Source organism: Harpegnathos saltator, unplaced genomic scaffold (assembly GCF_003227715.2).
Source record: "Harpegnathos saltator strain DR-91 unplaced genomic scaffold, Hsal_v8.6 scaffold712, whole genome shotgun sequence".
Lineage (NCBI taxonomy): Eukaryota > Metazoa > Arthropoda > Insecta > Hymenoptera > Formicidae > Harpegnathos > Harpegnathos saltator.
Genome location: NW_020230552.1, coordinates 14,065 through 41,479, shown reverse-complemented (window position 1 = coordinate 41,479; position 27,415 = coordinate 14,065). Strand labels below are relative to the sequence as shown.

The 27,415-nt window shown below is 42.9% G+C and overlaps 2 pseudogenes; both read left to right on the top strand.

Annotated features, from left to right (window-relative positions):
* The first annotated feature begins 13,947 nt into the window (after positions 1 to 13,947).
* Positions 13,948 to 15,055, top strand: LOC112590097 (uncharacterized; annotated as a pseudogene).
* A 10,489-nt stretch (positions 15,056 to 25,544) lies between these two features.
* On the top strand, positions 25,545 to 26,334 carry LOC112590096 (uncharacterized; annotated as a pseudogene).
* The last annotated feature ends 1,081 nt before the right edge of the window (positions 26,335 to 27,415 follow it).

Here is a 27,415-nt window from a genome sequence, read left to right as displayed (position 1 = left end):
GTGAACAATTAATTGACTATTAACAGTCAAGGATCTTATATACCTTTCAATATTCGCAATTTTGCATCGAATGTCATGAATATTAGATTGTGATATAGGCATTTTCTGGGGATCGGTGTTAAATTTATTGCGCAAATTCAAAATATCGAATGCTTCGTTCATAATGGAACAAAACGTTTCCGTAGCCTTACTATTTTGAAAATGTGGTAACTGCAAGTCATCGCGTAAATATGCCAATGCTTTTGCAACACTGTTGCTGAGCGTTTGAGCTGCCAGAAACACTTTCATTTTCTCATTTTGCCAATTCATATGTCGCTTACGCAGTTTAGTCGCAGCGTGCAAACCGTGTTGTTCTTGAAATTGTACCAATTTTTCCAGGAAAGACCACTTTATTATATTACCATCTCTGTCGACGATGACTTGCATTCAAACAAGTTTCGAATCAATTTCAACATATGGCATGGATCGAGTACTACAAATATTTTTGCGTTCGAAACCGGATGAAAAAAGTAAACTTGCAAATTGTTCTTAATGTCTAATTTCGCAACTAATTTTGTGGCCAATAAAAAGTTATATTGCGGTCCATCGAAGGTGATGGAAGTAACTAAAACTCCTGTTTCATGTAATTGTGTTAATGTGTCATTCATTATATTCGCTCGTTCCGTGCTATTCAATGTGTATTGAATAGTGTATGAATGGTATATGAATGGTGTATGAATAGTGTATGAATAGTGTAGTGTATGAATAGTGTATGAAATAGTACGCGATAGGAATTTTCCAATGACCATTGACTCCTACAACCATTAATACAACAGCACTGGAAGCCTCGGGCAAGTCAACGTCATTCATTTTTTTACCGAAATTAATAAATCCTACGTATTCGTTCTTATGCCATTCAACTTTTTTCCGAATCGCTACGTCGTCCATAACTAAGGAACATAGAATAATTTGGTTTTTTTCGCGCGCAATTTTAGCCTTTTCTTGCAAAAATTGTAATGCAGGTTTACATATCCCAGGATAACCGTCAACATTAGTATACCAAGAACGAATCGTACTTTGATGCGGTAACATCTTCATAAAGGTTTCTCTTACATATTCATATGCTTTCGGGGAGTAGAAATATAAGGACGCTGCAAAATTTTGTAACTCCGGAGGGAATTTCACAAACGTGTGATGTTGGGATAGCATTTTTTGTGATAGATTTAACCATAGATTTAACAACTGGGGTAGCCGACTAAAAAATGTTTAATGTGCCTCATTAGTCATTTTTTTATTATATTAATTTCTTTGCAATCGCGAGTTAATATTGCATTGCTATTCGTAATGAAATAATTACATTATAAAAGCAATACAGAAATAGGTTAATCCTTGACAATTATTAGTCTTTCAGGGTACGTTCGGGGAGTTCACTATCAGTACTATTAGCGTATTCTATCCTTGTACATCTAATGAGCGATAAAAATATAATGACGCTAATAGCGTCTCCCCGAACGCACCCTCATTCTATTGCGTCAACGTTGCTGTAAATTGGTAACGTTTATATAAATCTCTGTATTGTAACATATGTGTTTTGCAGTGTTTTTACAGCTGCATAAACACAGTTGTTTCAATTTCAATCATGATGTTGTTGTATAGATACAACTCGATTTGTGCATTTATCATAGACATATCATCAGTTTTCCATCTTCACAATCAACATACTGTAGTGAATTGTTCATTTAGCACGATTGCAGAATGTAATTAATGATAATTACTTGTGTAAAACAATACGTTGCACATTACTGTAATGTAAATGAAATTGTAGCATTTCTAATAGCGAATTCGATCGCTTGCACTAATGCACATCGAGTGCGCACTAAAGTTTGTTCCAAGTCAATTCTACTATTTTAATATCGTTTTAAATACCCCTTGAAATACTTCATAGCCAATATAATGATTTATACAGCATCCGTACGGATCGTTTTATTGGCTATAATGTTCTTAAACATATATTTAGGACCATGTGAAATATAAGAACGGGGAAAGAATCTGCTCTAGAATATTCCGTGAAAAGTGAGAGGCAATGGGACTCACGTGAATCAAGTACCCCGAGCCGAGAGAGGCAAGGGGACTCACGTGAATCAAGCACTCCGAACCGTGAGAGGTAAGGGGACTCACGCGAATCAAGCACCCCAAGGGGAACATATCCTCTACTACGTCCACGTCGTTGTTCCTGGGTAACGCTAAAAGTAGGAGTCAAGTCATTGATAATCTTGTTAACTAATTTCAATTAAAAATTCAGTTTGACCTTGAAATTATCTCAAAGTTAAGTTCAAGGTCATGACCTGATGTCCATTTCCAAATACTACATTTGTCTGAAACATTTTTCACTATCTCACTTAGCTTACCAGTTATTTGAGTGAATTGATTAATATTACGCGTTTGTCCTTGAAACAACTCCTAAAGGTCATTTTGACCACAGTCACGAGTTACCTATTTGGACGTGAAATTTTCTATACTTTCCATTTCCGTAGTCTGAAATAGGAATTTCTATTTTTAAAAATCAGTTTGGCCTCAAAATGACCTTGACCTTTCACCTCAAGGTCAAAGTCAAGGTCACCGCTAGGTGTCCCCCTGCTTATCCTATAACTTTTGTCTGAGGCATTTTTCGCTATCACCCCTACTTGAGGAGATATTCCCGTGGACGGAATAAAATGGCCCACCCTGTATATATCAGGTATAGTAAAAAGAAATCCATTATTTTTCCAATAGATGACTTTAGTTATCTGTATCTCGCGTTGTATAAGTCCGATCGAGTTCCACTAGATGGCGTTAGAAAGATGAGATTTTGTACTAAAAAAACTTTTGTGACAGTTTTGTGATTAGTTGACTCAGTTTTGTTTGAGCGCGCGTCAAAGATGGACACTAGCAAAGAGAAAATACGCTATATTTTACAGTTTTTCTTCGAAGGCGAAAACGCAAGCTAGGCGGCTAAAAATGTGAATAGTGTTTATGGTCCTGATACTGTAACAGCCAATCACGCGCAATTTTGGTTTCGTCGATTCCGTTCCGGTAATTTCGATGTCAAAGATGCACCACGCACTGGAAGGCCAATTGTCGAAAATATCGATAAAATCATGGATATTGTCGAGTCCGACCATCATGTAAGCACTGTTTCGATTGCCGAAGAGCTAAAGATTGCACAAAAAACCGTTTGGAACCATTTGAATAAGGCTGGATACAAAAAGAAGCTCGATGTATGGGTGCCACACAAGTTAACGAAAGAAAACCTCATGGACCGAATTTCCATCTGCGAATCGCTGCTGAATCGCAACAAAATCGACCCATTTCTGAAGCGATTGGTCACTGGTGATGAAAAGTGGATCACTTACGACAACGTCAAGCGAAAACGGTCGTGGTCGAATCGCGGTGAGCTGGCGGAAACGGTGGCCAAGCCAGGATTGACGGCCAGGAAGGTTTTGCTGTATGTTTGGTGGGATTGGCAGGGAATTATCTACTATGAGCTGCTCCCCTACGGCAAAACTCTTAACTCGGAACTGTACTGTCAACAATTGGACCGTCTGAAGGAAGCAATCGCCCAGAAGCGGCCAGCTTTGGCCAATAGGAGAGGAATTGTGTTCCATCAGGATAACGCCAGGCCACACACATCGACAGTGACTCGCCAAAAGCTCCGGGAGCTTGGTTGGGAGGTTCTTATGCATCCACCTTATAGTCCGGACCTGGCACTAAGTGATTACCATCTGTTCCTGTCCATGGCGAACAATTTTGCTGGTGAAAAATTCGCTTCAAGAGAGGCTTGTGAAAATCGACTCTCTCAATTTTTTGCCAATAGGGACGAGGGCTTCTATAAGAGAGGCATAATGAAATTACCTTCAAAATGGCAACAAGTTATCGAATAAAACGGCGCATATTTGACCTAAATCGGATCATTTTAACTATGGTAATTAAAGCCTTCAATTTCATGCAAAAATAATGGATTTCTTTTTACTATACCTTTTTACTATACCTGATATATATATATCATATATATATATATATATATATAATATACACATTTACAATAAATACAACTATATAAACAAGAAGCTATTTTCAATACAAACCAAAATGCCATGTCGAGGCATAAAAACTGCTGAGGAAATTTATATCGCTCTGAAAGATTTTAACTTTGTCACGGGAAATGCATATTTACCTTACGGTCGTCCCATTTGGCAAGAAGCATCTGACGCATTGCATAATGTGTTGAATAAAAATTATATATATGTATATGTTACTAGAAACAGAAATGGAATTTCTGATCGTTTGCACGGTACACGTATTTGTAGTACCAAAAGTAATGAGATTAAAAATGAACGCGAAAACTCAAGTTCGAACTGGTCAATGAACAATTCGGCAACTCTGTTGAAACCGCTGCGTTTCAAAATGTTGATCAAAAGTGAAGAGTAGCAGCAAGTAAGTCCAACTATAGTTTCGTACAAAGGACGATTGTACAATACTTTAAATCTGGCTGGACAGATGTTATTTATGAAAATTTGTGGAACCAGATGAAATTGCCATGTACGTTTCAATTTAAACGCGCAAAGATCAACAATTGTCCTGGCGAAACTTTTCTCATAATTACTGGTGTTACGTCCTAGAGAAGGAACGCAACCTTTTCGTTCGCGAATAAGGCGAACCTCGTTCGTACACGCGTGTCAGTGAACGGGTCAGGGACCCGACGGGTCCCTTTACTCGGGCACCGACGTACGACGAGCGGTCCGTTTTTCGGTCAGGGACGCAAATCCCTTTACCGGGGATAAGACCATGAGTTGACTGTTGGCAGGGTGTATGTGATTTTGAAATCAATTGGAAAAAGAATGAAATATAATCAGATTTATTAAAATGAGTATAATAACAAAATGAATTACGGTGCAGTTTAATACAATTGATGAATGACTGTGTATGTGTATGTGTGTATGTATGAGAAGTGAAAGAAGGAGGAAATAATAAAAAAAAGGAAGGAATATGAGTAAAGAGTTAGTAAGCAAAGAAAATGTAACTTACTGCTGATTCCTGGGATGCGAGAAATGAACAAGATATAAAGGGTGATAGGCGGCTCCTGCTCTATAGGTTGGGATGGGTTGTGCGACTCCCTTCCAATTGTCCAATTATGGCACAATAGCACTGATTCTAAATTTTTATTTTTGTCCCCCAAAAAAAAATAAGACAGAGGACGTAAGAGTATGTGTAGTTCCGAAACAAAACCGAAGACGAATTTGAGTCTAAGGACGCGTTTTTACAGGTCTGACTTTTGAATCTAGAATCTAAGTGAATGTGAATCTACTCTTTTTCCTGTCTCTCAGATTAGAAATAGTGTCGCGGAGGCGGATTACCGCGGTTTTTATAGTGATAATCGGAGGCAGAAGCTATCAGGGTGGGTAGAGAGACGGCCTTTGAGGAAGGGGTGAATTGGTCTTAGTGGGAAAAAGATCTCAGCCATTAGCGAAGTTATTAGACATCGTGAGAGGAGACAGTTAGTTTTTGGAGATATGAATATGGAAGGGCTAAAGGGTGGAGCGTGGGTGTCTCATAGTTTTAGGTGGATATGATATGATTGGCTGAATGAATTAGGCGCGACAAGCGTGGAGGTGGTGGATTCTTGAGATAGAGAAATGTATACAAGTGGCCGGCTGGAAAAATCAAAATGCCGTAAATCAAAGGCTGAGATCAGATTTTACGACTATCAGTGAAGTAGGCTTTGTTGGTTGGCTGATAGGGCACATATGGTTTTGGATTAGGAAGATGTAAGTTTCAAGTTTTAGAGCAGGAATGCTCTGAGTTGCTTTGTTTCACTGAAGGTTTGTTAGCGCGGAGTTTCAAATTTTTATATCTGGGACGACGGACACACTTGGCCAACACTATCCAGATATAAACTTTAGATTTTTACAACAGGACACTGTTTCCTGTTATGGAATTTTCCCGAATCGCCTTTCATTTGGCGCGACGGCTGTTCGCCAGATGGGTCTGTTCCCTAATTTATATTTATATATATATATTCCTATTATAGTTATATTAGGAGAATATAAATCCGCGAGAGGAAAAGACAATTTTGTTAGTTAAATCTCCAGGACGTAACACTGAGAAATGTTCCGAATGTCAAACACAAATTAACATACACAGCCTGGAAAAATCTACGAAGGATAGTTTAAAATGTACGGTATCAACATATGATACGCGTGAAATAGCGCATCAAAAGAAAAGGCAACTACGCGGTCGCCTTCGAAAAGTGACGGCTAAAGAATTGCAAGCAAAATCTACATATACGTGGCGACGCAACGAAGCGAATAGATTAATGGAATATGGAGACGTAGATCCTGCAAATTTATTTTCCGAAAATGTACTGCGCATAGCGAAACAAGAATTTCGCGATAAAGAACTAGGTGTAGAATCTACAAATAATTCGATATTTTCGTTAATGTTATTAAAGTATGACGCAGAATTTGCTGGAAACATTCACGAAATTGCATTTGACAAAATGTACGTAATGTACTGGTTACCTGAACAACTTCACTTGTACAAAAAAGCATGCAAAAGCGGAAAAATCAATAATATCAATATTGACGCAACAGGCTCCTTGATAAAACCGATTGTGAAGCCTGATGGATCTAAAGGAGCAATATTTTTATATCAAGCGGTAGCATCATATGATAATAAAATATTACCGCTTTTCCAAATAATTTCAGAAAAACATGACACGTTAACGTATACGTGAATACGTTAACGTATTGGTTGCGTGAATGGATACGAATGGGTGCAAAGATTTCTAAACAAACAGTTAGCGATTTTTCGTTTGCTCTTTTGAACGCCTTCTATCTTGTCTTCAATAATAGTAGCTTAGCAGATTACATAGACAAGTGTTTTCATGCACTTACGTCTTCTACTTCTCTCAATATAAAATCGATTATTCGCCTCGATATTGCTCATCTCATAAAACAAATATGCCGATGGTCCTGTCTTAAGAAGTCATCACCTTATATTAAAGACTTTTACGTAAGATGTGTCGGGCTGCTAACTAAATGTACGAGTATCGATAATTTTTGCGAATTATGTACAGACGTATTATCAGTCACTTTTTCTGAATTAGAAGATGTAACTGATAACAAGAATCGAATTTACAAAGCACAAACGAAGCTTTTAAATATGATGAAAACTGACACAATGATTATTGCTGACGAAGAAGAAAGTACAGACTGTCATGAAATCGATAATGAAGAGGATAAGCAAAATGAATCAAAAATTTCTGAATTCTTCCTTAAGATAGAAAAGGAAAGTAAGAAAATGGCTCACGGTAATCGACCGAATCCTTACTTCTGTCCAGATTTCGAAAAAAAGTTTTTGAAATTATCAAAATATTTTACGTTGTGGACAGCAGTTATGGCGACTGAAAAAAATTCAACAAACGTGCCTTTCATCCCGACCTCGGCACACAGCGAAGAATATTTTAGAGAATTGAAGTCCCTTGTACTAAAAGGCGAAAAATCCATCAGGGTTGATAAATTCATTATTATTCACTTACGATCGTTAGTCGGAACAACGAAATTATTACATGCATCGTGTCAGCCTCTTAACAATCATGACAATCATCCGTCTGGCAGTCAAAGTTTATTGGACAGTGTGAGTGACAATGAGAGTGTCAAATTAAATATTTCAAAGGATGATAACAAAACTGATTGTTTAAAAGTACTTGTCGACGATGAAATCCTCTCAAAAACAAAAGATTCTGTTACTAAGGATCAAATGTCATCGGTTAAACATGCAACTGATGTTTATCTGAAAGTGATGATTATCTGAACAATGCTGACGATAAAATCCTCTCGAGAAAGGAAGATTCTGTTGCTGAAGAACAAACGGCGCCGCCGTCTGTACCAACTGAACTTGAAAGTAATGATTACCTGAACGAAAAGAAGGAGTGGAGAGGAATTAATAAAATTATTACGAAACGTGGAAAATATCTAACACCATGTGCAAATATAGAAAATATGCATAAGCGACCACATATACAAAGTTACCTTTGTTGATCAATGGTAGTAGTTTATCACTCATTGAAACAGATAAAGGGCGTCTAAAAATAAGAAATACCTGTCCCTTTGATTCTGTATTGCAGTGCATTATTACTGCTTATCACGATTGGATATCGTACAACGATTATGTGAATCAGACAAAAAATGACATTTTCAACTTGACTAAAAATATATCTCAGTCCCGTATAACTAATAAAATATATACGATGAGAGCAAATATTCTATTACAGTTCGTATCTGTAAAAAATGGAGAATTAGATTGTGAAATGAATAGGTGTATTAATACAAAAATTGTTCAAAGATGAGCCTTCCATGATATGGGAGAAAAATTGCGAGGATTGTCATTACCGAAAAGTTAAAGTTGATCCCGTAATAAGCATTGATATACAGCCGCTATGCACCGAAGGCATACAAGTCTTGCAAAAAGCAGTCGAACAACATTTCGCCAAAACTGTTAAAAACTGCTTTCGTTGCAAAGGTAAAAACCTTATTTACACGTATAAAACCGGCAATCATGCTTTTATCGACATTGAAGCATTAGAATGGAAAGATGCGCGCAAATATCTTGGCGCCAATGAAGCATGAGCTATAACATTAACACTTGTTGCATTGCCAACAGATATAAAAATACAAAATGAAACATTCAAACTCGTAGGAGCTGTAAATTACTTACTCGGACATTACCAATGCTATGTTCGCAGAATAAATGAAAAATGGGAGCTCCATGATGGTATTAGCAAGACAAAAGAAACAATACGAATAACGCAACGTACACTATTTGAAAAAAGACGTATACATATGTTGTAATACGTAAAAACCTAAAAAACTGAATGTGATCTTCGTAATTGGAGAGAGAGAAAGAGAGAGAGAGAGAGAGAGAGAGAGAGAATGATATAAAGGCACGATTCAATATGTCCAGGAAGTTTCGAGTAAAATAGTAAAATAAAAAAATGAATGAAATAGCACATAGACAATTTCGTGTCCAGGCATCCAAATTTGTTCAACCTTCTAGAAACCGAGCAAGGGCATCAAATGTTAATTTCTTAATTATATATTTCAACAAACATTTTTGGCATCGGTTTTCACGGTTCAAAAAACAGTCCATCACGCGGAGACAAAGATTAAAACCTCTAGTACGCAGTGTTGCAACTTTTTTCTGGACAACTACAAACGAAAATTCCTTCACTACAAACCTCTACGCATTATTTAGCTTCGATATAGTCGGTTTAGAACGCAGCCTCCCTGATAGGGTTGAAAATACAAACACACCTATTACAAAAATTGCTGCCATTTCTATACTAGACAACTACAAACGAAAATTCTTTCACTACATATTTCTACAAACCCATTAGCGTCGATTAGAACCGGTTTCAAGTCAGCCTCACGACGGGGCGGAAATAGTTACCCTTAGAACTTAAGGGATTGTAACTTTTTTCCTGGGCAATTACAAACGAAAATTCTTTCACTACATATTTCTACAAACGATTTGGCTTCGATTAGGTCAGGTTTTAAGTCAGCCCCCCATTTTAGGGGGCTGACTGAAGGGGTCGGCGCCTCGTCTCTATCATTGCCGAGGCGTCGGAAGAAAAGATCGCTCTCGACAGTCGCACGGCCCCTTACATTGGCCGCCCGTGCGACTCCGGATCGTTCCCCCTCCGTATCTCGCGACACGAGGGGGCACGTAACGACCGCATGCCGCGCGCGCCGAGGCATGCGTCCTTGCCTGCACGCGCGTGCTGCGTGCTCGCTCGCTCTTTTGCTCCTTTCGCTCGCCCGTTCTTTCGCTCTTGTCGCTTGCTCGTTCTTTCACTCCTGTCGCTCGCTCGTTCGCTCGCTTGCATCCTGCGCAGGGTGCATAACCCGCGGAATGCATTTTGCACGGCCCGGTTCGTAACGATCGGTGTATCGTTACAAAGAATGAGGTAAAAGTGAGATTACTCAACATAAAGAAAGATACATATAAAAAATAAAAGTGTAAAATGGAGTATATAATTTTATTTACGATGATGAAGATAAAAGGAGACAACAAAATTTAAATATAACAAGAAATAAATTACGAGATGCACAAAAGCCGTTCGATATAGATGAAAATACATTTAAAAAGTTATATAGGTAAGAATTTTTGCATATTATGTAAATAGTTATATACATATAATTACATCATGTATTATACTTGTGTTTCTTTTATATATTAGGTTATCTAAACCTGCTATAATGGAATTAATAGAAGAATTACTTCCTCATATGCCACTTAAAGAAGAAGTACAGCAATACCTCAACATATACAAGTAATTAAACTTTTTTTACATTCTCTCTCTTATTCTTTCTTCTATTTTATGCATATATTTATATATTTTTTCAATTCCATAACATTTTTTTAGATATTTGCAACTCTACATTTCTTATCATCTGGTTCCTACCAAAGAAAAGTGGGACAAGATTTCTTTTCATGTATGTGTCAAACATCAATCTCTGTTTCAATTTATGCAACAGTGAATGCACTTAATAGAATAATGGAACGTTGGATTAAATTTCGCATAGAAGAGGAAAGAAAACAACGGATTAAAAAAGAGTTTGTATATAAGAACATAAATAATAATACTTATATAAAAAAAACTTTCTACAATATCTACATCTTACGAAATACTAGTAAAATTGATATTACTACTTTTAGATTTTTTTTTCAACACAAGATTTCCAGGAGTCATCGGAGCAATAGGCGGAAGTCATGTGGCCATATTTCCCCCAGAAACCGAAAGAGAGCATTTATTTATGAATAGGAAATTGTATCATTCCCTAAATGTTATGATCGTAAGTATAAAATACAAAAATTACAACGAAACAATTTACGATAATAAGTATGATATGAGCCATTAAGAACAAAAGTGGTGTAAGTCAATTTTTTTATAATTTGACTGGCATCAAACACACAAAGAGAGAGCTTTCTGTTTCTCCCTATTTGTGATACTAACTCAAAGATTGATATATATTGATATTTTGCTCTTATTGGCTCATGTTATAATTTAAAGTGATAACTTTTGTTTGCGAAATGTATACTATTTTTTAGGTCTTTTCATATAATACTGAAATATTATCAGTCAATGCAATGCATGGAGGAAGAACACACGATTCCAGAGTTTTTCGTTCTTCACGTTTATTTGATCATTTACAAAGACAGCATGAATTAGGCGAAAAAGGGTCATGGCTTATAGGTATGATATGCTATTGTTTATTTTAATTTTTTATATCTATATTGTCTCTATATTTGAATATAATATAATGCTAATTATAGTTTAAAATAAAAATTACAAACTAAAAACGTTATGATGTAATTAGTTTATTACATTTCATTTCTTTTGTTTTTGTAGCTGAATTGGCTGCAAGAATTCAAGAAATACACATACTACATGGGCTGAAAAGTCTTTGGCCTGACATATAGATGGCGCCACAAACTAAAAATCCTTATATTTCCTATAGAGTACCAATCTTAACTTAGATGCTGTAAAAATTTCATGATATTTCGTTGACTCGTGTACAAGTTATAGCTTTCGAAGTGACGTTACCCTTGAATTTATCTTTACAATGGAAAAAAGTGAATTTCGTGTTTTGATTAAACATTGTTTCCGGATGGGAAAAAACACTGTTGAAGTAAAGACATGGCTTGATAAATGTTACGGCACATCTGCCTCACCGAATTCAACCATCAAATATTGGTTTGCTGAGTTTCGTCGTAACCGTACGAGCACAAATGATACACCACATTCAGGAAGGCCAAATGAGGCAGTTACTCCAGAAAACATCCAGAAAATCAGTGAAATCGTGTTGAATGACCGCAAAATGAAATTGAGTGAGCTAGCTAACATCATAGGCATCTCAAAGGAACGCGTTGGTCATATCATTCATGAATATTTACACATGAAAAAGCTTTGCGCGCGTTGGGTGCCGCGTTTTTTGACAATTGAGCAAAAAGCAGAACGTGTTCGACTTTCAAAGCAAAATCTGGCCCTGTTTAACCGCAATAAGAAGGAGTTTTTGCGTCGATTTGTCACAATGGATGAAACATGGATCCATCACTACACACCGGAGTCCAATCGGCAGTCAGCGGAGTGGTTATTGCCTGGTGAAAGCCGTCCGAAGCGCCCGAAGACACAACAATCAGCTGGCAAGGTTTTGGCCAGTATTTTTTGGGATGCGCATAACATAATATTCATTGATTATCTTGAACATGGTAAAACTATCAATAAAGAATATTACTGTACATTACTGGATCGATTGGACGACGAGGTCAAGGTCAAACGGCCACATTTGGCAAAGAAAAAAATTTTGTTTCACCAAGACAATGCTCCAGCTCACTCGGCTCGCGATACGACCGATAAATTAAAGAAATTGCGCTATGAATTGGTCCCGCATCCCCCGTATTCTCCAGATCTGGCCCCCAGCGACTATTTCCTTTTTCCCCGACTGAAGCAGTGGCTCGCTGGTAAAAGATTTTACTCGAATGAGGAGGTTAAGTTGGAAACAAATGCCTATTTTGAGGGACTTGACACCGAGCGCTATAAGACCGGCATCGAAATGTTAGCGGACCATTACACTAAGTGCATTACTCTAAATGGAGATTATGTCTAGGAATAAAACACTTTTTTCATTAAAAAAATCGTTTTTCATTGTTAAGCCAAAGACTTTTCAGCCCATGTAGTATACATTGAAGTATATGAAGCGTATATAAAAGATTCTCAGGCTTCAGTGTGTGTAAATTTCTTTAACTAGTGCTGCCAGTTTAGTTATAAAAAAACAGACTAATTATTGTACAAAACATCATATCTTTTAATATACATATCTAGGTGATGCTACATACCCGCTCATGCCGTTTCTTTTAAAATATTTGATAAATCCACCAGTAGAATCATCAGAAGCTAGATATACTAGTCATATAATTCAAGCACGATCAGTAGTAGAAAGATGCATAGGAATCTTAAAAGGACAATGGCGATGTTTAAGAAAAGAAAGAGCATTGCATTATAAACCAGAGTTTGCAGGTATACAATATATTATTTGAAAGAACAAATGCAGTACAATATATAAAACAAGATCAATATATTATATTAGATCTTTATTTTGTAGCTTGTATTACGAACGCATGTCGTGTTTTACATAATATTGCTGTGAAATGGAGATGTCCACCAGAAGAAATACATTTAGATACATAGTGCCTACCAAAAGTTCGGGGCTATCTAAATAATTGTTGAACGGTTTGAAATATAGGATTGAAATTTATAAGGATTCAATGGGATCACAAAGTCTATTATTTAACCACAAAAACACCCACCTCCACACCCCTGGGGGCCGGGGGAAGGGAGGAGCCAAAAAATTTCAAATAGCATGTTGGGTTGAGTGAGGGCTCGTTCGAAAGGGCTTTCCGAGACGAAAAGAACGCGAGGTCGCCGAGGTCTCTACGATTTTTTTTCGCAGAGTTATGATCATTTGAACATTGAGATTTTGCGAGGGCCCACAGCGACAACAGAAGAAAGGCCAGGCTTCATGCGAGCACGCGCGTTCTTGTGTGTGCGTGCGTGCGTGCGTGCGTGCGTGCGTGCGTGCGCGTGTGTGTGTGTGAGTGTTCGGCCAACTAAAGCGGCGTCTACAATGAGGATTTAAGGAGTAAAATTTAAGCTTTAAGCCGTAATTTGTGACGTCATTTCCGTTTATAAGGCTTTCTTGCCCGTACTTAGTCTTGATTTTAAGCCTTAAGCGATTTGACGAAATTTCATTTCTTAAAGCTAAAATTTTACGGCTTACAGCCAAATGCAATGTAATGACCAATTAGAAGCGAGATATATGTAGATATTAAAATATAGTGCTTTATTGACTGTTGTTGACGGGCTTCACGATGGATCCGAACGTGAATATCGATTTCATTGAAATATCACAGGAAAATGTCAATGATGACAATTTAATTGCTCTTATAAGAGAAAATCCGGTTCTATATGTGAAAACATTAAAAGAATACAAAAATAGGGAACTAAAACTTGATATGTGGAAAAGTATTGGAGAGACGATTGAGTGTACAGGTTAAGTATTGTTTCTGTGAAATTGGAAAAATAGTAATTAGTTAATAGCAAATATTTCAATTTCGGTGACATTAGGTGAGCAAGCAGAAGGGCGTTGGAATATTCTTCGTAATATATTCACCAAGAAGTTGCGGGAAATGAAAAAAGGTCAACCAAGTGGTTCAGAACGTAGACAGACGAAAATGTGGGTCTATTTTAAGCAAATGTCTTTTCTGACACCACACATAGCACATAGAAAGTAAGTATTTAGTTATCTTTAGAAAATATATAATCGCTTAGATAAAATATCAATATTTATATCTATAGAACACGCAGCTCAATAGAACATTCTTAGCAAGAAGAAAGTATGACATCACAAAGTGTTGTGAGATCCTCCTTACTGACTAAAGATTCTACAGTAAAGAGAATGTCAAATCCATTACTATCAAATGATAGATTGAATTCCATAAATGTGTCGATGTGCTCAGATGATAGCATTAGTAATCCTTCACTTGATGAGTCCTTATCAACTAGTACTGTTACGTCAGATCAGCAATTTCTGCTATCTCCAAAGATTATGAAGATAATATATCTGTGCATATAGATGATGAAGTACAAAAGAAAACAGCTGCAGGCGTTATTACTATGGATAATAAAATTCAGAAGAAAAAAATAGTGCCAGCACCAGATCGATTTGCAATAAAAAAGCAGAAGACAACGGAAACAATGGAAAATGTACTTTGCCAATCTCATGCTTTCAATGTAATGGCAACGGCATATTTGCATCGTGCTACTGCTCAGCAAGAGCAACAGCAGCAGCATCCATATATCACAGCAATAGCTGAAGCAATGAAACGAATACCAAATGAACAGCAACTGACTTGTTTTATGTCAATCATGCAAACAATTTCAACTTATTCACGTGACAAGTTATTATCAGATAACTAAGATATCTTTGACATACAAAATAGGTTTTATACAGGGTCATCGAAAAGTATCGCACCCCTCTAATATCTTCAGTTAGAATGCATTTTGGAGAAAATGTCCAATAGCAAAGTTGTATGGTTTCAAGCGGGGAGTAAGATGATGACCCTGATTTTGACCTTAACCATGTCTTTTAAGGTCATTTCAAAGTCAACCTTATTTTTTTAAAAGGAACCCCCAACATTTTATTGCATTTTCTTATAGATTATCTCGAGAGCTTTCTAAAACACTATAATAAAACATTTTTCCATTAAGTACTTTTTGAGTTATAAAGGTTTGAAGTTAACAATTTTTTGACACAAAATGTAAAATATCTTGTAAAATATTATTTAGTTTTCAGTAATCATAACCTTAGTACTTTTGTGCGCGAAATAATGAGACCAATTAATTGGTTTAAAGAAAATACATTAATCGAAAAGTATCAACTCCCCATAATATTTTCAGTAAGACTGCATTTTGGAAAAATGTCCAATAGCAAAGTTGTACGGCTTCAAGCGGTTATGCTAGTAGGCTATGGCGGAAAACTGCCCGAAGGTGATCGCAAGAAGCTGCCCGAAAGCGTTGGCGGGGCCGATCTTTATTGTCTCACTCTCGCAAGCACCAATAGTAATACAAGCTCTTGAGCAAACAATGCGGATCACTGATTTGAATCTTTGATGCAGTGCTGTCTTCTTCTCAGCGAGCAGCAGTCACCTCGTGGACGAAAACGAATAGCCCCAAAAATTATTTCTGTAACAAAAGAAGCCATTGCGCTTCAATCGATTGTTCCAAACATTTTCATTTTGTTTCCCATAGCCCAGAATTTTTTCGTAAATATTATTAATTGATCTATTAGATTTTCAGTTGCTCAACGAGCAACGAGCTTTTTGCTAGTGCTGGTTGAAATAAACAAATCGATAGTTGGACCAACATTTAATAATTAGTATTTTTCTCTACTTAATTATTTAGATCAATTTCCTATCACTTACCTGATTAATTCTTCTTTGCTCTAATTAAGAATGGCGGAGCTTTCTAAAAGAGATCGAATAACACTGTTAATGATGCGAGGATGGAGAGATCAACAAAGAGAGTGTAAAACAGTAACGCGATTATTTAATGAAAATTTTCGGAATGAAAATAATAGGATCTCCAAAAGTACTGTAATCCGTACTATTCAACGTTTCGAGGACATTGGTAGCGTTAAAAACCGCCCAAGATCTGGTAGACGTAAAACAGCAACAAATAATGATAAGGCATTAGATGTTTTACAGTCTTTCGTTGAAAGTCCTCATTACATTTCCATCAATCGTGTTGCACAAGAACACGAAATCGGTCATGCATTTGTCAGTAAAATTCTGAAATTGAATAAATGGCATCCATACAAACTTCATTCCAACTTCAGTCCAAGAGTTGTCCGAAGATGATTTTGATAGACGCATCGAATTTTGTGATCTTATGATGGAGATGATTGTCGACGATTCTCTATTACTTAATAATATTGTTTTCTCTGATGAGGCAACATTTGAATTGGCTGGAAATGTAAATAGACACAATTGTAGATACTGGAGTGACGTTAATCCACACTGGAAAAGAGATAGTTATACCCAATATCCACAAAAAGTTAACGTATGGGCTGATATTCTTAATGGTAGACCAGTTGGTCCTTTCTTCATTGAAGGCAATTTGACAGCACAAGTATACACAGTCATGCTTCGCGAACAAATTGTTCCAGCTATTCGAGACATAGCTGGTGGAAATATGAATGAAATTTATTTCCAACAGGATGGAGCTCCACCTCATTATGGTGTAATTGTCCGTCAATATTTGAATGAGGTCTTTCAGGACAGATGGATAGGGCTAAGGGGTCATATTGAGTGGCCATCTCGGTTTCCGAACTTGACCCCACTTGACTTTTTTTTGTGGGGTCACTTGAAAAATAAAGTTTATGCCACCAAACCTCAAGATTTAGATGACTTAAGAGGAAGAATAACTCGAGAGATAGAACTAATACCGCCGGAGTACCGTTGATATCTCAGCTTCTACTGGGAGTTGAGAGTCGAAATTTATGGGGAAAATAGGTCCGAAACAGGACGATATTTTGGCAAAAAAAAAACAGGCCTGTATCTCTAGCCGTTTAGGAGATATCGAAGGTTAAAGTTTTCCAACTTGTACCGTTGATATCTCCGCTTCTACTGGGAGTTGAGAGTCGAAATTTATGGTGAAAATAGGGCTGAAACAGGACTATATTTTGGCAAACAAACAGGCCTGTATCTCTAGCCGTTTAGGAGATATCGAAGGTTAAAGTTTTCCAACTTGTACCGTTGATATCTCCGCTTCTACTGGAAGTTGAGAGTCGAAATTTATGGTGGAAGTAGGGTTTTTAAGGGCTATATTTTGATGAAAAATACAGACCTGTATTTTTTTATAGGATAGACGGATAGAACGGATAGACAGATAGACGGATAGACGGATAGAAGGATAGACGGATAGACGGATAGACGGATAGACGGATAGAAGGATAGACGGATAGACGGATAGACGGATAGACGGATAGACGGATAAACGGATAGACGTATAGACGGATAGATGGTCTTCTGCGATGGTCGCCACCTTGTCGTGGTGCAGAAGCTTGACAGCCACAATGATCCGAGGTGATGGACTCGACTTGGAATCTTAGGATTCCAAGTTCGAGGGTGAACCGAGGAGAGTGGCTACTAAGAGCGACCAATACATGCTCCGAGATGGTCTGCTGCCTCTCGAAGCATTAAGGGACCCGAGGGCTGCTCTAGAGTGGCATGAGGGACCCTTCAGCGCGAGCGTTCGGGCTCTCAGCCTCGCTTGTGGAGGCATCCGAGCAAGGGAAGGAAACCCATAATATAACCCGTGGCGATGGGGCCCGTTGACCTATTTTCCATGCACTCAATGAGGGAAGGAATACCGTCTGCAAAACCCGGATATCGGACTCGTTAGTCTTGGATGTCGCCAGACAACCCGTCAAGGGGAAGGAAACCCATTGTAATAACCCGGGCTAGTGGTTTCGTCAGCCTTGAGTAACCTATTCCGGAGATTGGAACCTCCGTTATCAAACCCGAGCGAGGGCTGGAGCGCTTGATATCGTGGGCAACTAATCTATGTGCAGGGGAGGAAGAACCCGAATACAAAACCCGGGCGTCGGGCTCGTTAGTCAGGGTTGTTGCCAGACAATCCGACGAGGGGAAGGACACCCACTGTAAAAACCCGGGTGAGTGGGCTCGTTAGCCTTGTGCAACCTATTCCAGAGATTGGAAACTCCGTTATCAAACCCGGGCGAGGACTCGAGAGCTTGACTTCGTGGGCAAGCAACCTATTATTAGGGGAGGAAGAACCCCAATACCAAACCCGGGTATGTGGCTCGTTAGCCTGAGGGCATCCGCACCGGAGAGAAAACTCCGCACAAACTGGGCGTTCGGGCTCGTGAGTCTGGCGTTCCAGACATCCGAAACGGAGAGAAAACTCCGGACCAAACCGGGCGTTCGGGCTCGCGAGTCTGGCAATCTAGGCACCTGAACTAGAGGGAAGGAAGAACCTTGACTAATAAACCCGGGCGATCGGGCCTGTGAGTCTATTTTTCTCAGACGTCCGAACGAGGGGAAGGAGAACCCAATGGAAGAACCCAGGAATGGAAAACACATTAAAACCCGGGTATCGGACTTGTTAGTTTGGGAGGTTGCCAAACAATCCGACGAGGGGAAGGACACCCACTGTAAAAACCCGGGTAAGTGGGCTCGTTAGCCTTGTGCAACCTATTCCAGAGATTGGAAACTCCGTTATCAAACCCGGACGAGGGCTCGAGAGCTTGACTTCGTGGGCAAGCAACCTATTATCAGGGGAGGAAGAACTCCAAAACCAAACCCGGGCGATCGGGCTCGTTAGGCCGGCGGTGCTAGTCAATCGAACCAGGGGAAGGAAAACCCAATGCAAAAACCCGGGCGTGTGAGCTCGTTAGCCCTCGGGCGATCATAACAGAGGAAAAACCTGTTAAAAACCGGGCGTTCGGGCTGGTGAGTCTGGCAGGCCAAACATCCGACACTAAGGGAGGAAGAACCCCGAATAATAAACCCGGATGATTGGGCCTGTTAGTCTGGTCTACCAGACACCAAACGAGGGTAAGGAAACCCCAAAGTAAAAACCCGGGAGTTTGGACCTGTTAGCAGCATGGCAACCGAACCGGAGAGGAAAACTCCGATTTAAAACCGGTCGGGGGTTTGGACTCGTTAGTCCTGGAGCGGTGTTTGGGACTCGCTAACCCTGGGACGACCAAACCGGAGAGGAAAACTTCGTGAACAAACCGGTTGGGCACTCGGACTCGTAAGTCTGGTTTCCCATACCACCGAGGAGGAAGGAAAAACCTCAAAGAATAAACCCGGGGTGTCGGCCTCGTCAGCCTAGTGAGGCAGCCGATTGTGTGAAGTGCACAAGGCAGAACTCGTGTGGTCTAATTCCTCTACACGAGTGCTGCTGAACGGCAACACCCGGCGGAATGCGTTGCGGACCCCGCGAGTCCTGGTCCCGTCGTCAGGTTGGGCCTTCTGGTCTCCGGGGGCGGCGGATAGTCGGCAACGGGGAGCGAGCACTGTCGTGCACCCCCTGATCCGTTAGGCCCATACTCTTCGGGACCGGGGGGTTCTCTCGGCGGTGAGGGCAGGAGTGCTCTCGGGGGACGGAGCGGGCTCCTCTTGGGTGTAGGATGGCATTGTCATCCAGAATGAATGTGTGTGTGGGGGAGAGTTCCAGAGGGGGTTGGCGACGGCGCAGGTCCTCGAAGGAGTGGGGTTGTGGCGGTGACGGATGGGCTGTCCCCGTACCAGTGCCGGAGAGGACATGTGCGTCGATTGAGCCAGCTTAGGTCGCCCTTGAAGGAGAGTTTTTCTGGGTGCCGGGTGGGCATTCCTTGAGGAAACTTGGGGGATGCACTCATCGGTGTCCCAGTCTCACCCTCACGAAATGGTACCGGCCGGCTGTTACGGGTGTACGGGTCGTGGAGGCATGCTACCGTTGGAAGTCGATGCCACGGCTGCCTGCCCTGAGGGACGGCCGGACGGGCGCCAGGCCGCTGGCCCGGCAGGCCGGTGCCCGGCTGTCCGGCCCGAAGGGAGTGGTAGCGTGGTTGCGGCGGCGGTGATGAAGCCTCACGGATGCATTACTGTAGGACAGGAAGACTCCCACAGCTGGTCGTGCCTGCGCCTCGACCGGTCCTGTAAAGTATATACGGACACACGATACCGCATCCGGAAGCATCTCGGCTGGCACGTGCCTAACGGCACGATTCTCATGGTGCCTGGGTTGCATGCGGGATGGGCGGGGTCCACCACACCCCACACCCTGCATCCAATCAACGGCACAACACTCGGTGTCCGGGAAGCCTGGAGCACACTCGGGGGTGGTCCATCCGGGAGGGAGTACCTTGGTGTTCGGTGGCTGGAGATAGTGGGTAACGGGGAACCCGCGGTAGCGGGCGACTTGATCCGTCAGGCAAAAGTCGTCGAACATTGGGGCCATTTCGGAAGGGATAGCCGTCGATTTTGCCAGGTTACTGGTCATCGGGTGGGAGAGAGGACCAAAAAAGTGTCCCCTTTTTTATCCCCCGTGGATGCCACCTTGCCGTGGTTGGAGAGCTTGCATGTCCCGATGATGTACAGAGCTGTGCCGGCGGGGGTTTCGACCCCTGGCAGGTTCTACCATGCCGGAGTGGTCTGTACGGAGGGGCCAGACTGAGAGCGTCCATAATATCCTGGATGAATAATCCTGGATAGGCAGCTGCCTCCAGGTTTTAACCAGGAACTGGAGGGTCGCACTTGTGCGGCCCAAAGTTTCCTACAGCGCGAGCAGAGCGGGCTCGTTAACCTAAATGAAGGCAGCCGGTCTAGGGGAAGGAAAACCCCGAAATCAAACCCGTGCCTGGGGGGCACGTAAAACTCCCACATTTATGGAGTATATCAAAGAGGAGCAACAACTCCCGGTACTCGAAGCCGGGGAATGGCGGGTGGGGGAGTATCGTCCCAGCCTCCGTCGTCATCCTGCAATGGGCTAGGCGGCGCGCGCCAGGCGGGCGCGCCGCTGGAAAATGCTACCGCCCGAAGGCATTGGAGGACAGGCTGCGGCCGAGTGCGAGCCGTTTGGACTCGTTTGCGGCCCCAGCCTTGCCTCCAATGCCAAAAAAGAGGAAACGGAAGGCGGAGACGTTCGCCTCTCAATTATGGGGGGATAGTGAGGTCCATTTCCCTCCTCTCGCTTCGCGGAAGGAAGGGGGTAGAACTTCCTATACACGCGAGGGGGGGCCGAACAGCTGTCCGTCTCGCAGTTGCGGGAGCGGCAATTCCCGGCGGAGGAGTTCCCGCTGGTCGAGGACGAAGAGTCCTCGACCGGAGGGGCTGCCCTCTGAAACGCGCGGGAGGGGGTGCCGAAGCGGGGAGTAAGAGAGCCCAGTGGGGGCTTCCGCACGTGCGGAAGCCTTTACGGCTGGGTGAAACCTTGGCCGCGGAGGCTATCGGTAGGGTTCGATACCTCCGCTACCTTAGGATTGAACCGGGGAGGAAGACGACGAGAGGCTATGAGGGGAAGACGCTCGCCTCATTAAATAATTGGACCCATAGGTGCCTGGAGGAGATCGAAGAGGCACTATGGGACTATGAGAAGTTGGCGAGGGAGGGCGGTCCGGATGGACGCCTTGGGGCTCTGGAGATACAAGTCCGGGGCCTTAAGGCGCAAACCGCCCGCATAGGGCGGACGTTGGAGAAGCTGGTTCCTTCTCCGGCGTCCGCAGCTGCGGGCAGTGGGACCGCCCCCATCACCCCCCTCTGCAGCAGCCGGCGGCCGCCGGGGAGGGTCGAAACGGGTGGACCACGGTGTCCACCCGTAAGGGAAAAGGGAAGGGGGCTGGGTAGAAGCCCAAACCACCCGGCCCCAAAAAGGGAGACGGCACGGCAAAAAAGGTCGCGTCGCCTCCCAAGGGTGGGAAGGCTAGGGAAGGAGGGGTCCCGAAAAAGGGACCTCCCCCAACCAAGAGGCCGCAGATACGGAACCCCCCGCGCAATCCGGTCGTGACTGTAACCGCATTGCCGGGAGGTTCCATAAAGGAGGTAATGGTGCAGGCCAGGCAGCAGGTCGACCTACAGGAGGTCGGCCTGCAGCCTGGCCAATTTAAATTAAAATGCGCCAGGAATGGGGGGGGTTATCTTGGAGATCCCTGGCCAGGACGGCAAGGCGAAGGCCGATCGCCTGGCGAGGGACCTCCAAGACGCGTTATGCGGGGTGGCCGTGGTCGCCAGGCCGATGAGACGGACGGAACTCCGCTTCGTTGGCCTGGATGACTCGGTCACCCCTATTATGATGAGGGCCGCGATACAAAAACACACGCGATGCCTCTCGGATGACCTCCAGACAGGTCAAGTCAGGAGGTCATCCGGAGGGCTGGGCGCGATTTGGGTCCGGTGCCCGCTAGCACCGGCCCAGAAGATTGTAGCAGCCGGGGAACTGCCTATCGGGTGGTCGATGGCGAGGTTAGGGGTATTGTAGGAGCGGCCCCTCCAATGTTACAAATGCCTCAAGTACGGGCACATGGCGGCGGCCTGTCAGTCCGAAGTAGGACTGGGGGGCCGCTGCTTCCATTGTGGAGAGGCCGACCATGTGGCCAGAGGGTGCACCTCTGATGTGAGGTGCACCCTCTGCCAATATGAGGGGAAGTATGACCGCCCACCGTATGGGTGGGCGGTCATGTAAGGCAGTCCCCCGGACTGCACCGAGAGGGGGGTTTCTTCCTCGCCATAACCGGTGAAGGAGGAAAAAGGCGGCACATGGGGGGGCTGGGGCTGCGGCTGAGGGCGTGGAGCTCGCGCAGCTTCAGCCGGCCCACGGTGCCGCCGCAAAAGTAATACCTGGGGCATCAGTCCCAGCGGCGGCCCAGAAAATCGGGCCCAAAGAGGCAGAGATGGGGAAGGAGGAGGCTGGGGTAATCCAGCCTCCTCCCCCTCCCAAGAAAGTGGCAGGACCGGAGGGAGTGCGAACGACGGCCGTTCCGCGAGAGCCGGGCCCACCTCCGACGGTTAGGTCAGAGAGGGTCTCAGAGGCGGAGGTAGCTATGGAGGTTGAGGCCTCGGCATCTCTCCTAGCGGAGGCGGGGTGGGAGGAGTGGGGAGGATGTGAGCAGGAGTAGCTCTCCCCACACACTCCCTCACCCCAGGCCCATGGGATCTGCCGGTGCGGTAGTGGTCTCGGGGTGTTAAAGGCCCCGGCACCGGGACCCATGGGCCAGGTAGGAGTGGGTGGGAGGGGCCGCCCCTTTTGAGGGATCACCCCCACTCGCGCTAGGAGAGAATAGCCCCGATCCGAGGTGAGACCCCCACTGCTGACATCATGACGCAGCGGTGGAGGAGCGCCGGGGAGGGAAGACCTGCCCCCCGGGGGCAGGTGCTGTAGGGTCCCTCTCGGTTCCTCACCGAGGGGGGGGGTTCCCCAACCCCCAGTCCCATTGGGACCCCCACACACTTCTTTAGGGGAAGGAAACCCGAATTCAAACCAGAGTGAGTAGGGGCTCGTAACAACCCTACATTTGATGGATACAAATACGACGACCACGGAGAAGAACGTTTCGGATCTCGGAGCCGAAAACTGGCGCGTTGGTAGGGATATTGTCCCGGGTTCCCCCCGCGTCGTCATCTTGCGACGGGCCGTCACAGGCATTGACCACGGGTGCCTGTGAGGAAAAGATTACCATGAAGCGTCGTACCGGAGACGTGGTCCCGACCCCCCGACACGTCGTCAATCGACGACAGGCCAAAGTCGAGCATCAGCTCCACCAGGAGCAGGAGTCGGGGTACAGGTGGCCAGTAGCGAGAGCTACGGTCCACCTACCGACGAGGATCCGAATTATTCCGGGTCCTACACTCCGAGCGCGGGCGCCGGAGAGACCGTCCCACCGGGGAGTGAGTTTAGCAGGCCCTCGCGCTAAGAAGAAAGGGTTGCCGCGCACCGAGAGAAAGAAAACCCCGGCGAAGATCAGCCAGAAGCGGCCCCCACCGGCTCCTCCTGAGGGTTCACGGAGCGAACCCTCGGGAGGAAGAAGGGCGGCCACGCACCGGGGGAAGGAAACCCCTGCCGCAAGGCGGGAAAGCACCTCCCCTGCCGGGGGGGAAGGTTAGACAGACCGCTGTGCTGAAGAAAGGCTGTCCATCGAGGGAGCGATTTTGGCCCGGGGGCGAAGGCACCAGAAGCTCTGACAAGACGCCAGTTAAAAACAGGCCGGGCCCCCTCTCAAGTAAGAGTGGCGGCCAAAAGGTCACCGGGGGAGGGGACGCAGTCGCGGTCGCGAGCGCGGTCGATAACAAAGGGAAACCGATGATCGTGTGCCGATGTTGTTCTCTCGCAAAAGTCCAAGGTCAGGGACATAAGGGGAGGTTTACCTCCTCAGTCCCCAATTAGCCGTCGCCAGCAGCGACGAGGCCAGAAGGACTAAGGGGTCCAAGGCCATTACCACAGTCACTGCGGGCCCTGTCCTCGACAAGGCCAAGTCGGGCAAGGTCGGGATANACAAAGTCTATTATTTAACCACAAAAACACCCACCTCCACACCCCTGGGGGCCGGGGGAATGGAGGAGCCAAAAAATTTCAAATAGCATGTTGGGTTGAGTGAGGGCTCGTTCGAAAGGGCTTTCCGAGACGAAAAGAACGCGAGGTCGCCGAGGTCTCTACGATTTTTTTCGCAGAGTTATGATCATTTGAACATTGAGATTTTGCGAGGGCCCACAGCGACAACAGAAGAAAGGCCAGGCTTCATGCGAGCACGCGCGTTCTTGTGTGTGCGTGCGTGCGTGCGTGCGTGCGTGCGTGCGCGTGTGTGTGTGTGTGAGTGTTCGGCCAACTAAAGCGGCGTCTACAATGAGGATTTAAGGAGTAAAATTTAAGCTTTAAGCCGTAATTTGTGACGTCATTTCCGTTTATAAGGCTTTCTTGCCCGTACTTAGTCTTGATTTTAAGCCTTAAGCGATTTGACGAAATTTCATTTCTTAAAGCTAAAATTTTACGGCTTACAGCCAAATGCAATGTAATGACCAATTAGAAGCGAGATATATGTAGATATTAAAATATAGTGCTTTATTGACTGTTGTTGACGGGCTTCACGATGGATCCGAACGTGAATATCGATTTCATTGAAATATCACAGGAAAATGTCAATGATGACAATTTAATTGCTCTTATAAGAGAAAATCCGGTTCTATATGTGAAAACATTAAAAGAATACAAAAATAGGGAACTAAAACTTGATATGTGGAAAAATATTGGAGAGACAATTGAGTGTACAGGTTAAGTATTGTTTCTGTGAAATTGGAAAAATAGTAATTAGTTAATAGCAAATATTTCAATTTCGGTGACATTAGGTGAGCAAGCAGAAGGGCGTTGGAATATTCTTCGTAATATATTCACCAAGAAGTTGCGGGAAATGAAAAAAGGTCAACCAAGTGGTTCAGAACGTAGACAGACGAAAATGTGGGTCTATTTTAAGCAAATGTCTTTTCTGACACCACACATAGCACATAGAAAGTAAGTATTTAGTTATCTTTAGAAAATATATAATCGCTTAGATAAAATATCAATATTTATATCTATAGAACACGCAGCTCAATAGAACATTCTTAGCAAGAAGAAAGTATGACATCACAAAGTGTTGTGAGATGCTCCTTACTGACTAAAGATTCTACAGTAAAGAGAATGTCAAATCCATTACTATCAAATGATAGATTGAATTCCATAAATGTGTCGATGTGCTCAGATGATAGCATTAGTAATCCTTCACTTGATGAGTCCTTATCAACTAGTACTGTTACGTCAGATCAGCAATTTCTGCTATCTCCAAAGATTATGAAGATAATATATCTGTGCATATGGATGATGAAGTACAAAAGAAAACAGCTGCAGGCGTTATTACTATGGATAATAAAATTCAGAAGAAAAAAATAGTGCCAGCACCAGATCGATTTGCAATAAAAAAGCAGAAGACAACGGAAACAATGGAAAATGTACTTTGCCAATCTCATGCTTTCAATGTAATGGCAACGGCATATTTGCATCGTGCTACTGCTCAGCAAGAGCAACAGCAGCAGCATCCATATATCACAGCAATAGCTGAAGCAATGAAACGAGTACCAAATGAACAGCAATTGACTTGTTTTATGTCAATCATGCAAACAATTTCAACTTATTCACGTGACAAGTTATTACCAGATAACTAAGATATCTTTGACATACAAAATAGGTTTTATACAGGGTCATCGAAAAGTATCGCACCCCTCTAATATCTTCAGTTAGAATGCATTTTGGAGAAAATGTCCAATAGCAAAGTTGTATGGTTTCAAGCGGGAGTAAGATGATGACCCTGATTTTGACCTTGACCATGTCTTTTAAGGTCATTTCAAAGTCAACCTTATTTTTTTAAAAGGAACCCCCAACATTTTATTGCATTTTCTTATAGATTATCTCGAGAGCTTTCTAAAACACTATAATAAAACATTTTTTCATTAAGTACTTTTTAAGTTATAAAGGTTTGAAGTTAACAATTTTTTGACACAAAATGTAAAATATCTTGTAAAATATTATTTAGTTTTCAGTAATCATAACCTTAGTACTTTTGTGCGCGAAATAATGAGACCAATTAATTGGTTTAAAGAAAATACATTAATCGAAAAGTATCGACTCCCCATAATATTTTCAGTAAGACTGCATTTTGGAAAAATGTCCAATAGCAAAGTTGTACGGCTTCAAGCGGTTATGCTAGTAGGCTATGGCGGAAAACTGCCCGAAGGTGATCGCAAGAAGCTGCCCGAAAGCGTTGGCGGGGCCGATCTTTATTGTCTCACTCTCGCAGGCACCAATAGTAATACAAGCTCTTGAGCAAACAATGCGGATCACTGATTTGAATTTTTGATGCAGTGCTGTCTTCTTCTCAGCGAGCAGCAATCACCTCGTGGACGAAAACGAATAGCCCCAAAAATTATTTCTGTAACAAAAGAAGCCATTGCGCTTCAATCGATTGTTCCAAACATTTTCATTTTGTTTCCCATAGCCCAGAATTTTTTCGTAAATATTATTAATTGATCTATTAGATTTTCAGTTGCTCAACGAGCAACGAGCTTTTTGCTAGTGCTGGTTGAAATAAACAAATCGATAGTTGGACCAACATTTAATAATTAGTATTTTTCTCTACTTAATTATTTAGATCAATTTCCTATCACTTACCTGATTAATTCTTCTTTGCTCTAATTAAGAAATGGCGGAGCTTTCTGAAAGAGATCGAATAACACTGTTAATGATGCG